This window comes from Tiliqua scincoides, chromosome 2, assembly GCF_035046505.1.
Source record: "Tiliqua scincoides isolate rTilSci1 chromosome 2, rTilSci1.hap2, whole genome shotgun sequence".
Classification (NCBI taxonomy): Eukaryota; Metazoa; Chordata; class Lepidosauria; order Squamata; family Scincidae; genus Tiliqua; species Tiliqua scincoides.
Window position 1 is genome coordinate 110,915,457 of NC_089822.1, and position 13,557 is coordinate 110,929,013.

Below are 13,557 nucleotides of genomic sequence, written 5' to 3' on the forward strand. Positions count from 1 at the left end.
GAGGCTGAGCTTTCACTGCCACAGCTCCAGTCTCTTGAACAGACTCAGAGAGTCTCTCAGAGAGACGAGAGTTTGTGGCAGCAACAGCTCAGCCTCCCCTGTGATTGCACAACCACTCATCTTGAATTAGGTGCGTGTGCATTCACAGGGGAGGCTGCGCTGTCACTGCCACAAGCTCTAGTCTCTCCCTGTATATGATGCTATTTTCATTGGACACCTCCAATGAGGCTCTGGTGCTATTTTCATTGGAGCAGACAGGACAGGGGAGGCTCTGTTCCCCTCACCACACATCCCTGGCCATCTCCTGAACTCTCATTATTGGTGGCAGTAGTAGCACCTAATGCACCATCAGGAGGTGGATGGTGTACCATGGTGGACTGGCACTGGTGCCATGGACTGGCACTGGTGCCATCCACTGAGATGTCAGGAATCAGGGTTTCTGAGTTGAGTTCCTGGTTCCGAACTGAAATGAATACCACCAATCTCCTACAAGGGTTGCATGAACAATTTTGAACAACCTAAAGATGCATCACAATAGAGAATTTCCAAGGGAGTGGTACCTGAGTATCACTGAGGGAGAAGGCACGATTTGATGAAGGAAAAGCTGCAGTAACTAACATTTGCCAAAAACAGTGAATTCACCACTGTATTTGCTTGAGATTATCATCACCACAGCAACTTGCATAACTTATACACACACATCCACTGTTAGTACTTCCTGTTCCTTCTTATATCTTTGTAAGTTCAACTTTGATCTGGGGTAGGAGGAAAAAGACTTCCTTTTGCATAGGAGGCTGCCATGTAGTGGATCAGGCCATTGTTCCATCTAGCTCAATATTGGTGAGGTTGGCTGGTGGCTGTTCTTCAAGGTTTCAGGTGGGAATTTTTCTCTGCCCTATCTGGGGATGCCAGGATTGAACCTTCAGTGCTCTTCTGTTGAGTTGGGACCATACTAGAGTAGTACCAGAGATTGTGAGGATTCCTGTCTCGAGTTGCAAAATAGGGATACAATCAGGAGTGTAGTTCAAAAGGAGGACTTACAGACATGGCAAGAATACGATACCTCCTAACTGATTTTTAGGTGGAAATAACAGATATGGTGGCAACTTTCCTATATCAGCTCATTGAGCTGCTCAACCAAGAAGTTGATTTGTTATCTGGCTGACCAAATGTATATAGTTGTAGATTTGTTTGTTTTACATGCCAATAAAGGATTCTATATCTATCAGGAGCGTAGTCAAGAAGGACCAGAGGGTGGGGAAGTGGAGCTTTAAGTCTCATTCTATAGAAGCAGTAATGTAATCAATAGGAATGCTCAGTTGCTGCCTTTGAACCTTTTTTCAAGAGCTTTAATCAAGAAACAGAATCAGTTTCAGCAGAAGGCAATTTCAGAAATTTGCCTAAAGGTATGACATATGTTAATGCCTATGTCCATTTTTTCCTCAATGCTTATTTATTTGTTTTAGAACTATTGCATTCCACTGCACAAGTTTGGAATGAAATGAGTGACCTCTTTAAATGAGGTATGTAAACATAAATAATATGTTTCAGAGTATAAATAAAAGTCAGGAGATGATAGCATTCTAATGAAAAAAATTAAGAGCGCAATCTTAGAGCAGGAGGCGAGGCTGGGACCCAGCAGATATGCCTAATCCTAGCCCCATTCCCAAGCAGCGCAGAGATGCTGCAAGCTGCTTCGCTTTCCTTGGACTTATGCCACTTCTGGAGGTGGCGCAAGTCCAAGGAGACCCACTGGGGGTAAGGGGAAGAGTTTCCCCTTACCTCTGGCTGAGCCACTTCTGGCCCCGATCTTGCTTGATACAACATAGATCCCCTGGCCTGCCTGTTCCAGCGCAAGATAGGATTGCGCTGCACAGGTGTGAGGCATGGCTATGGAAAGTGTCATGACAAACTCCTGCAGTTTCAAATCTACCACTATCCCCATTGGTATATGGATATCATATCTGGAAATATGATGGGGAAACAGACACATATTAGCATGAGTGGAATCTCCTGCAAACAGAGCAGGAGTCTCATTGAGTAGACTTCAGTGAGAGAATTAAGCCCTAGTGTCATCGGTTCACTTTGCCATCTAGTGGCGAGCAAAGAACTGATGGGGACATCTCTAACACTGATTGGCTGAGCTACATGGCAAGGAGTGTTAATGATTTGAACACTTGCTCAGGAAAAAGTGCTCTTGGAATGTTTGCATTCAGTTTGTGTAGGGGAAGGGACCACTACCACATGTTGGTTAGGATTAAAATCTCACACAGGTGCTTAGGGCAGGAATGGCTTTGTGTGCCAGCTTTACTGGAAAAGGTCTTGTGAAATGCAGAAATAAAGGAGCAAGGAGCCCAGAGACACTGTGGCTGAAAAAGAAAAAAAGTGTAGTAGAGTATGCAATGATTGAGAAACAGCAATTTGAAGAATTAGAGAAATAGGTGAAAGAGTTGAAGTATTGTGGAACAGTGTGAAGGAAACAGGGAACTGAAGCAAGAAAAGCTGAAAATTCAAATGGATTTGAACTAAACAGCTTCTTGAACTGAACAATTCTTTGACTTCAGGCTTCTCCCTGAGATAGATCCAAACCCTGTCCCATGAGAAAGGGCACAATTTTTGGCAATTCCACCCTCCTTCTTCAGCCCCATATCATCAAGGGCCAGATAAGGTGGAATTGTCAAAAATTTACACACACACACACTTGTATGAACATAAGGCGGTTACAACTCATAGTACCTATCTTGGGCAAGACTTTGGAAGAACACCTGTGATCTCTTTTGCATTCGCCCCACTTATTATTATTATACTTCTGGCATTGCCACTATGCTGGTGCAATTGTATGACACTGACCTAGCGCTGGGTCTTGCAGGTGTGCCTTATGACATGTTTGAGACACTCAGTGCAGGCGCTGTGCCAGTGAGGATTGGGCCCTCACTGGCACAGAGGATAGCAGTTGAGCCCTGCTGCCAGAGTTTCCAATTCAAGATGCCTGGTGCTGCACAGAAGTTTGTTTGGCTGGGAGACCACTCATGCTGATATGTTTCTGTTTCCCCATCATATTTCCAGATATGATATCCAGTTTGCAACATCCAGCCTGTGTGTCCCAGCATACTGTAAGCAGAGAAGAATATCTCCACTTCAGTATTGCAGTATTTAAATACTCCATGTTCAGCATGGGGTCTCAAACCAAAGTAATAAGGACCTGGGCCTTGTTCTGCCACTGACATCTGCAAAAGAGTTACACATGCTTAACTTTCTATGAAAATAATTGGGACTTAAAAGTGCATAACTTAAAGGAGGCCATGTGCACATACTCTTGATTTTCTAGTTATTGACACACGCCACCCCACCGCCACCTTCTCTTTTCTGTTGAAGTTGCTCCCAGACTTTTGCTAAACAGACTTCAAACTGGCAGCCTGTGGCCAGTTTCACACTGGCATTACTTGTCACAAACTATCAAACAGAAACAAACTATCCAATGAATTTCCCATCCAAACTGAAGTCAGCCAAGGAGATGTTTCTTCTTTCCTGTTTTTCAATATCGTGATTAATGCTATTATGAGGAAATCATTTGAGGACAGGTACGGAGTTCAGTATGACATAAAACAACTCCCTAACTGACTTGCTATTCACAGATGATAGTGCCATATTTGCTAACACAGATGCAGAGGCCACTGACATCATTTACCACATTGCTCACATCGCCCAATCCTATGGCCTAAGAATCAATATCACAGATCAACGTTCACCTCGAGCAGGTACAGGAATTCAAATACCTGGGATTGCTAGTACAGGAGAAAAAAGTGTCATCCATCATCAAAGTCCACAGCAGGACTGGACAGGCAATAGTAGCATTTGACTTGCTCAAATGGTGCCTCTGGAAGAAGGCCAATATCTCCATCAAAACCAACATTTGCCTCTTCTGAATCCTGCTGATCCTGCCAATTCTATATAGATCAGAAACATGACCTTGCTCAAAACTGACATGATCAAGGTCTTCCAAATGAGATGCTTGAGATAGATTCTGGGGTCTCACTTCGTGATCACTATTGTAATGAGATAATTTGGGTAAGATGTGATCAGTTGAAGAGCAAATCAAAAAATGCAGACTGGAATGGTTTGACCACATCAATGAACACCAGCCAGCTGCCACACAAGCTTCTCTGGCAAGAGCGATCTCCCTACTGGAGGGTTCAACAGTCAACATCAATGTGGCTCAAACACATTGAGGAAGACCTAAGGAACCAGCATTTGACCATTGACAAGCAAGCAATATTGCCAGCAATCGCCAAGAGTGGAAGTGTGTCATGAATGAAACATGGATCCTAGAGGCACCTACAGCAGCACAGCTGAGAGGACAACCTGCTCTCCAAGTGCCAGCTAAGGACTGAAGACAATTGCTTGTCACACTCACTGGAATCACAGTTACAATGGGGGTTCCACACAGGATTTATATAGCCCTATTTAATAAATCCACAGTGTCCCCATCAATCTCCTGCTCACTCCACCCACTCCTAACCAGAACAGTGGTGCTTTGCTAATTCATACTGAACAGAGGAAGGTTTCAGGTCCATAAAATACAGAAACACTGGCATAAATCAAGGATGGGAGGAGACGTCACAAACCACTGGTATGCAATGAGTTGGCCATAATGTCACCTGAACTCCCAGTAGGAACCTGATTAACTAAGGGTGCAATCCTAACTGCACTGCAAGTCCCTTGTGCTGTTTGCACCTCCTCGGGAGTTGGCTGGGCTGGTGCAGGGATGCACACCTGCCCACAGAGGCTGCATCCAGCCTCCGTGCTGACTTAAGGAGGGAGGGTTGCACTGGCCAAGCTTGGCCGAAGCAGGGGTCTGTGGAGGGTGGGGAGGAGGTAGGAGGGAGAAGGTGTTCTTGGGCAGGGAGAAGGTGGGGGGCAGGCAGAGGGCATTCTGGGGGTGGGTGGGCAGGGAGGGGGAGGTGGGGCTGGGACCTGGGTGTTATGCCAGATCCCAACCCCATTTCCCGAGTAGTGTGGAGTGGCTTGAAGTCACTCCATTCTCCTTAAGAACATAAGAACAGCCCCACTGGATCAGGCCATAGGCCCATCTAGTCCAGCTTCCTGTATCTCACAGCAGCCCACCAAATGCCCACCAGAGCACACCAGATAACAAGACACCTCATCCTGGTGCCCTTGCATCTGGCATAGCCCATTTCTAAAATCAGGAAGTTGCACATACACATCATGGCTTGTAACCCAGAATGGATTTTTCCTCCAGAAACTTGTCCAATCCCCTTTTAAAAGCATCCAGGCCAGAAGCCATCACCACATCCTGTGGCAAGGAGTTCCACAGACCGACCACACGCTGAGTAAAGAAATATTTTCTTTTGTCTGTTCTAACTCTCCCAACACTCAATTTTAGCGGATGTCCCCTGGTTCTGGTGTTATGTGAGAATGTAAAGAGCACCTCTCTATCCACTCTATCCATCCCCTGCATAATTTTGTATGTCTCAATCATGCCCCCCCTCAGGTGTCTCTTTTCTAGGCTGAAGAGGCCCAAATGCCGTAGCCTTTCCTCATAAGGAAGGTGCCCCAGCCCCGTAATCATCTTAGTCGCTCTCTTTTGCACCTTTTCCATTTCCACTATGTCTTTTTTGAGATGCGGCGACCAGAACTGGACACAATACTCCAGGTGTGGCCTTACCATCGATTTGTACAACGGCATTATAATATTAGCCGTTTTGTTCTCAATACCTTTTCTAATGACCACATAGAATTGGTCATAGAATTGAGCATAGAATTGGCCTTCTTTACTGCCGCCGCACATTGGGTCGACACTTTCATCTATTTGTCCACCACCACCCCAAGATCTCTCTCCTGATCTGTCACAGACAGCTCAGAACCCATTAGCCTATATGTGAAGTTTTGATTTTTTGCCCTTAAGTGCATGACCTTACACTTACTTACATTGAAACGCATCTGCCATTTTGCTGCCCATTCTGCCAGTCTGGAGAGATCCTTCTGGAGTTCCTCACAATCACTTCTGGTCTTCACCACTCGGAAAAGTTTGGTGTCGTCTGCAAACTTTGCCACCTCACTGCTCAACCCTGTCTCCAGGTTGTTTATGAAAGGTTGAAAAGCACCGGTCCCAGGACAGGTGCTTGGGGCACACTGCTTTTCACTTCTCCATTGTGAAAATTGCCCATTGACACCCACTCTCTGTTTCCTGGTCTTCAACCAGGTCTCAATCCATGAGAGGACCTGTCCTCTAATTCCCTGACTGTGGAGTTTTTTCAGTAGCCTTTGGTGAGGGACCGTGTCAAACGCCTTCTGAAAGTCCAGATATATAATGTCTATGGGTTCTCCCGCATCCACGTGCCTGTTGATCTTTTCAAAGAATCCTATAAGATTCATGAGGCAAGACTTACCCTTACAGAAACCATGCTGATTCTCCCTCAGCAAGGCCTGTTTGTCTATGTGTTTTGAGATTCTATCTTTGATGAGGCATTCTACCATCTTACCCGGTATGGATGTTAGGCTGACCAGCCTATAGTTTCCCTCTTTCCCTTTTTAAAGATCGGTGTGACATTTGCTATCCTCCAATCTTCTGGCACTGTGGCCGTTTTGAGAGACAAGTTGCATATTTTACTCAAGAGATCTATTAGCCTGCTTAATGTTATTAGCAAACTGTACGCTTTGCATCTGAGAGAGAGGCTATTGGCCTGGATGGAATCTCAAGATCATAGCCGATATTCAGGCAGCCTTTTGCCCCGGAAGATCACACCTTGATCAGACTTTAGTGCTGCAATTTCTTGTCGAAAAACATCTGGCCACTAGGGGTTGTAGACTTTTTGCAGCCTTTGTTTATTTCAAGGCTGCTTTTGACCTAATCCCTAGATCAAGGCTATGGGATAAGTTTGCAGCTTCGTCTATTGATTGTTGATTATTGCTGCTTATGGTTAGCTTGTACAGCTATTCTGGCATAAGGATTAGGTGTTCATCTAATGGTCATTTAACGAATCCAATCTTGGTTAATAAAGGGGTCAGACAGGGTTGTGTTCTTGCCCCCCTCTTATTTAACTTTTAAATAAACTCATTGATCACTTCTTTTGATGACCTGGCCCTACATCCTCCAAAGCTTGCTGACTGTCATGTCCCTGTTCTGGCATATGCCGACAATGTGCTTATATTATCAAGAACACAGGTCGGCATGAGGAGGGCTCTTCGCCATCTAGCCCTGGTCAGTTCACAGGAGAAATTAACTATAAATTCTGAAAAAACAAAGGTGCTGGTTTTTGCTAGATGTTATAAGGCCTTTCGATGGCTCCTAAACCGGAAACCCATTGAGCAGGTTAAAATAATAAAATACCTGGGGGTGATCTTTCATTATCAAGGAGGCCATTTGGCCCATAAAAATTATGTTGGTTAATCAGCACAGAAAACATCTGGTGCCATTTATCGTTTTTATTCATCTAAAGGCGCCAAATTTCTCCCTGTGGCTTTAAGGCTGCATACTGCTAAAACTACGGTTCAGTTGCTCTATGGTTCTGAGATCACCCCATATTTAAATACCAGGTCTCTGGAGGTGATTCAGACCAAATTTTTGCGTCAATTGATGTATGTTCCCTGTTGTGTGCTGAACACTGTGGTCAGGTTGGAATCTGGTACCCCAAGTATAGAGATGTCAATGTGGCTTACATTATTTTTTGAAGATTCTCTCGAGACAGGATAACTTTACTTATTTGATCCTTTTGGATCCTTTTGTAGGCACCTGGGAAAAAAGGTGCTTGGATCATTTCAACCTCTGCGATCTCTCCCCAGAGTCTTTAATGATGATGAGCCTGGGAGACGCAAAAGAAATTTTGCGTCAGATGTTGGTAGACCTTGAAATGAGATATGCGAGAGCCAGTCTTTCTGTGTATGTTTTTCTTGGAGATCAAGCTCTTGTACTTTCTCCTGCCAGATATTTTTATAATATTGTTATTCCTAAATTTAGGATTGATTTTACTAAAGCTAGGTGTAATGTACTTTTATCAGCAGTTCTTTTAGGGCGCTATGCAAGGCGTCCCTAATCAGAGAGACTGTGCCCCTGCCCTCAAAATGTGGTGGAGACAACTGCTCACATTGTTTTGCAATGTCTATATTATGATGATTTAAGATCTAAATTTATGTCCCCGATCCTCGGTACTGAAATGGGGATGCAGGTGGAGGAGCAGCTTGCTTTTCTGCTTTCTGATGTATACTCCAATATATCATTTAGGGTTGCCCGCTTTTGTTACGCTGCACAGTTGGTAAGAAAGAAAATTGAGAGTGTAAATCTCTGATCTTATGATTTTATATATGTGTAAAGGGTTGTTGGTTTTAACTCTGTGTATTTTGTTTTGTTGTCTGTGTTTAGCTGGTCAGATGACCGTAAATAAAGTATCTATCTAGTCAAGAGATCAGCAACTTCATTCTTCAATTCCTTAATAACTCTTGGCTGGATGCCATCAGGGCCCAGTGACTTATTGATCTTTAATTTATCAATGCGGTCTGAAACATCTTCTCTTTTAACCTCTATCTGGCTTAATTCCTCGGTCAGGAGGGGCCGTTTGGGCAGCGGTATCTGCCCGAGGTCTCCTGCTGTGAAGACAGATGCAAAGAACTCATTTAATTTCTCTGCCATCTTTAAGTCTCCTTTTATCTCCCCTTTCCCTCCCTCACCATCCAGAGGGCTAGCCGCTTCTCTGGTGGGTTTCCTGCTTCTACCATATTTGAAGAAGCTTTTATTATTCCCCTTAATGTTGCTGGCCATGAGTTCCTCATAGTCTCTCTTGGCCTCCCGTATCACCTTCTTACATTTCTTTTGCCGCAGTTTATGTTCCTTTTTATTCTCCTCATTAGGGCAAGACTTCCTTTTACGGAAGGAAGCTTCCTTGCCTTTTACAGCCTCTCTAACTTGGCTGGTTAGCCATGCAGGCACCCTCCTGGATTTAGTGGAGCCCTTCTTCCTTTGCGGTATACACCTCTGCTGGGCCTCTATTTCTGCTGTTTTAAGCAGCCTCCATGCACTATGGAGAGATTGGACTCTTTTTACCTTCCCTTTCGACCTCCTTCTAACCAGCCTCCTAATCTGAGGGAAGTCCGCCCGTCGGAAGTCAAGGGTTTTTGTGAGAGATTTGCCCAGTATTCTTCCCCCGACGTGCATGTCGAAACGGATCACAGCATGATCGCTGTTCCCCAGCGGCTCAGTAACATTTACATCTCTAACCAGGTCCTGAGTACCGCACAATATTAAATCCAGAGTCACCTCTCCTCTGGTGGGCTCCATGACTAGCTGCTCTAAGGCACAGTCATTTAGCATGTCAAGGTCTCCTTTTCATGACCAGAACACAAATTGACCCAGTCAATATGAGGATAATTGAAGTCCCCCATGATTACAACCCATCGCTCCTTGTCACCTCCCTGATCTGTTTCCTCATTTCAAGGTCCCCTTCCGATTTCTGGTCTGGAGGACAATAGTACGCCCCCAGTATCGCTCCACAGGCCTGGTAATTTAACCCACAGAGATTCTACAGTGGAGTTGACCCACCTTCAGTCTCTACTTTGCTGGATTCTATCCCTTCCTTAACATAAACAGCCACCTCACCTCCAACATGCCCCTCCCTGTCCCTCCTGTAGAGTTTATAGCCCAGGATTGTGGTATCCCACTGATTCCACCAGGTTTCCGTTATGCCCACTATGTTAATGTTTTCCGTTGTCACCAGACATTCCAGTTCTCCCATCTTTGCTCAGAGACTTCGGGCATTTGCATAAAAGCATTTGTACATGGAATGCCCCAGGATGGGCTGCTTATTAGCTCCTTTGTCCCCGCATCCTCTCACTGTGCCAAACTGTCTATCACATCCCATCACGCTACCATTCCCAATTTCTTCTCCTACTCTGCCTTTGTCTTGTTGTTCTCTAACCTCCCCATCCTCATCGCATAGGGATGAGGAGTCCTGAATCGGATGCCCCTCGGCTCCTGTCGGCCTTCCCCCAGGGATCAGTTTAAAAGCTGCTCTGCCACCTTTTTAATGTTATGCACCAGCAGTCTGGTTCCATTCTGGTTCCTTGGACTTGTGCCACTTCCTGAGGTGGTGCAAGTCCGAGGAGACCCAGGTGGCTTACCTGGGAGTAAGAGGAAGAATTTCCCCTTGCCTCCAGCTGAGCCACTTCTGGCCCCAATCTTGCACTGGATACAGGCCTGTGAGATAAAGCATCCCCTTCAATCCCTTTTTTCCTTACCAGATGCATCCACCAGAGGTCCTTCTTTCCCCTGCATTGCAATCTTGGCAGCCAGAGACATGACCTTTCTCCACTGACTCTTGGGATACACATACCGCTTGTTACTTGGGCTGAGATTCAAATTCTTTTGCTTGTAAGGCCCAGCTTCACAGGTTATGCAAGGTCAGCCCAACTGGAGTAGCAGAGTCTTTAAGGCCATCAGTGAGTGATATGTGTGCCCTGGCCAGCAACCTTTTCTTGGATTGTGTGCTTGGAGAACAGCTTGGGGAAGCAAAAATAAACAAACAAAAGGTTATGCTGTGTTCGTGCTACAATGCAAAGAATGAAAGCAGAATTCACTGCTGTCACTTTTAAACTTCAAATTCTAAAGCACAATCTGAAAGTTGGAAAGAATGTTTGTGATCTCTAGGCCACTTTCCTGCTGTCAAAAAGAGCAGTAATTCTCAGCTGGTGTGTTGAAAACTTTAGCACCTTGTCAGTGTGCTGTGAGATGAAAAAGACAGAAAATCACTGACTTTAGGCATCACCCGATCTCGTCTGATCTTGGAAGCTAAGCAGGGTCAGGCCTGGTTAGTACTTGGTTGGGAGACCGCCTGGGAATACCCGGTGCTGTAGGCTTATACTACAAAAGTCGAAAGACTACTACATAGTCGAAAGACTATGGTCTTTCGAGACTGAAGGTTGCCAACCAGGCATCACTCATCTCAGACACCACCAAACGTTTCCTGGAAATCTTCAAATAGTGAGGTTCTACTGCCCACTAGACAGGTTACTGTATGAATGAACTTCTCTAAGAAATCATGCTGTTTACTAAATAAACATCCTCTCTGACCCAATCTATCAAGATAGTCTACACATCTCAGTTTAATCCCAAACTGCATTCATCAAACCCCAAAGAATCCATTTTCAGAAAACTGTTGTTTTGCTTGGCTGCTATTACTGTTTTCTGTGTAGCACATGGAGTTTGAAATAAGCGTGTATTGCATGCAAAAAGTCTCAGGTTCAATTCCTTGTGTCTTCACATAAGGATTTTAGATAGCAAGGTTGAGGAAAATGTCGGCCTGAGATGCTGGAGAACAGCTGTTAGAGAACACTGGTTATAATGGATTAGGTAAGACTAACAGTGCAATCCTATGCAGGTCTTCACAAAAGTATGCTCTATTGTATTCAATGGGGCCTGAAGAAAACACAGGTCATGGTTCAGGATGTGGACTTACCTCCCTGCATCACAATCTCTGCACATGAACTGGAGGTTGTCCATGACTTTGTGTACCTTGGCTCAACGATCTCCGACACTCTTTCTCTCGATACCGAGCTAAACAAACGCATTGGTAAAGCAGCTACCACGTTTTCCAGACTCACAAAGAGAGTCTGGTCCAACAAGAAGCTGACGGAACATACCAAGATCCAGGTCTACAGAGCTTGCGTCCTGAGTACACTTCTGTACTGCAGCGAGTCATGGACTCTTCACTCACAACAGGAGAGGAAACTGAATGCTTTCCACATGCGCTGCCTCCGACGTATTCTCGGCATCACCTGGCAGGACACAGTTTCAAACAACACAGTCCTGGAACATGCTGGAATCCCTAGCATGTATGCACTACTGAAACAGAGACGCCTGCGTTGGCTCGGTCATGTTGTGAGAATGGATGATGGCCGGATCCCAAAGGATCTCCTCTATGGAGAACTCGTGCAAGGAAAGCGCCCTACAGGTAGACCACAGCTGCGATACAAGGACATCTGCAAGAGGGATCTGAAGGCCTTAGGAGTGGACCTCAACAAGTGGGAAACCCTGGCCTCTGAGCGGCCCGCTTGGAGGCAGGCTGTGCAACATGGCCTTTCCCAGTTTGAAGAGACACTTGGCCAACAGTCTGAGGCTAAGAGGCAAAGAAGGAAGGCCCATAGCCAGGGAGACAGGCCAGGGACAGACTGCACTTGCTCCCAGTGTGGAAGGGATTGTCACTCCCGAATCGGCCTTTTCAGCCACACTAGACGCTGTTCCAGAACCACCTTTCAGAGCGCGATACCATAGTCTTTCGAGACTGAAGGTTGCCAACTATGATTCAATGGGGCTTACTCCCAGGAAAGTACAGCCTAAAATCTGACAGTTTCATATGGGAGAGTGCTTTATTTATGTTGTTTTAGAGCCAATGACAATAAAAAATAAAAATGTGGACATTTCTGTATTTCTTGTCAATGTTCATCAAGCATCAAGAAATGACTCAGGTCTGGCAGGCAATGGCTCATTGTTTCCTGGGTGATATCAAAACAGCACATTCCTTTTTAAGGGTTCCTTTTAAAGTGGTGACACATAATGGAAATCCTCAGCTCTCTAAATCTACTGGCATGAAAGGCAGAAATGTATATCAACATTGTTTAGTTATCCAGGCTAGGACATTTTCCGGACCTGAGTCACCACTTTAAGAATTTAAAACACTGGAGGATGCAACAGGCTGAAGGGGTGGGTGGAAGGTGACTAAACTAACTGGAAATCAGCATTTGCAACAACAGTGTCTTCTGTGAAAGGATCAGGACATCAGTTAAAACAGTAGTGAGTGTCTCTTGACCCAACGCTGGGCAGGAAGTGAGTTAAACTTGACTCTGAACAACTGAAAACATTATCTCCTTGCAAGTTGGAGAGCTGATCCCCTTGTTTTTCCTCTTGCTCTAGTCATTTTTCTACATTTACCTTTTCACTCATTTTGGGAATATGGACTATATTCTCAAGGGAGGGCACCAGGATGAGGTCTTTTGTTATCTAGTGTGCTCCCTGGGGCATTTGGTGGGCCGCTGTGAGATACAGGAAGCTGGACTAGATGGGCCTATGGCCTGATCCAGTGGGGCTGTTCTTATGTTCTTATGTTCTCGATTACAGTGAAAGCAAAGCAGCACATTGCCTTCAAAAACAAACAAGTTCAAAGCTATTGCAGAGTATTCTGGTTTAAAACGTAGCATTTTCAGCTTCACAGGGAAGCCATAACAGTGATAGTGTCAGACAGACTACTAGGTTGGTTGGTTCTTCTAGTAGAAGACGTAGCATTTTCAGCTTCACAGGGAAGCCATAACTGTAGTGATAACAGTGTCAGACTAGGTTGGTTGGTTGTTCTCGTAGACAGACTGCTAGAACTTGGTTCTATTCCCACCCCCCATGTATGAAATTCCCTGGATTATCCAGGTGCAGTCACTGTTTCTCAGCCAAACCTACCTCACAAGGCTGTTGTGAGGAAAATAAAGAAGGTGAAGAACAATTTGCCTTGCCCTGAGCACCTTGGAAGCAGTTGCAATATAAATGCAACTAATTAATGATAG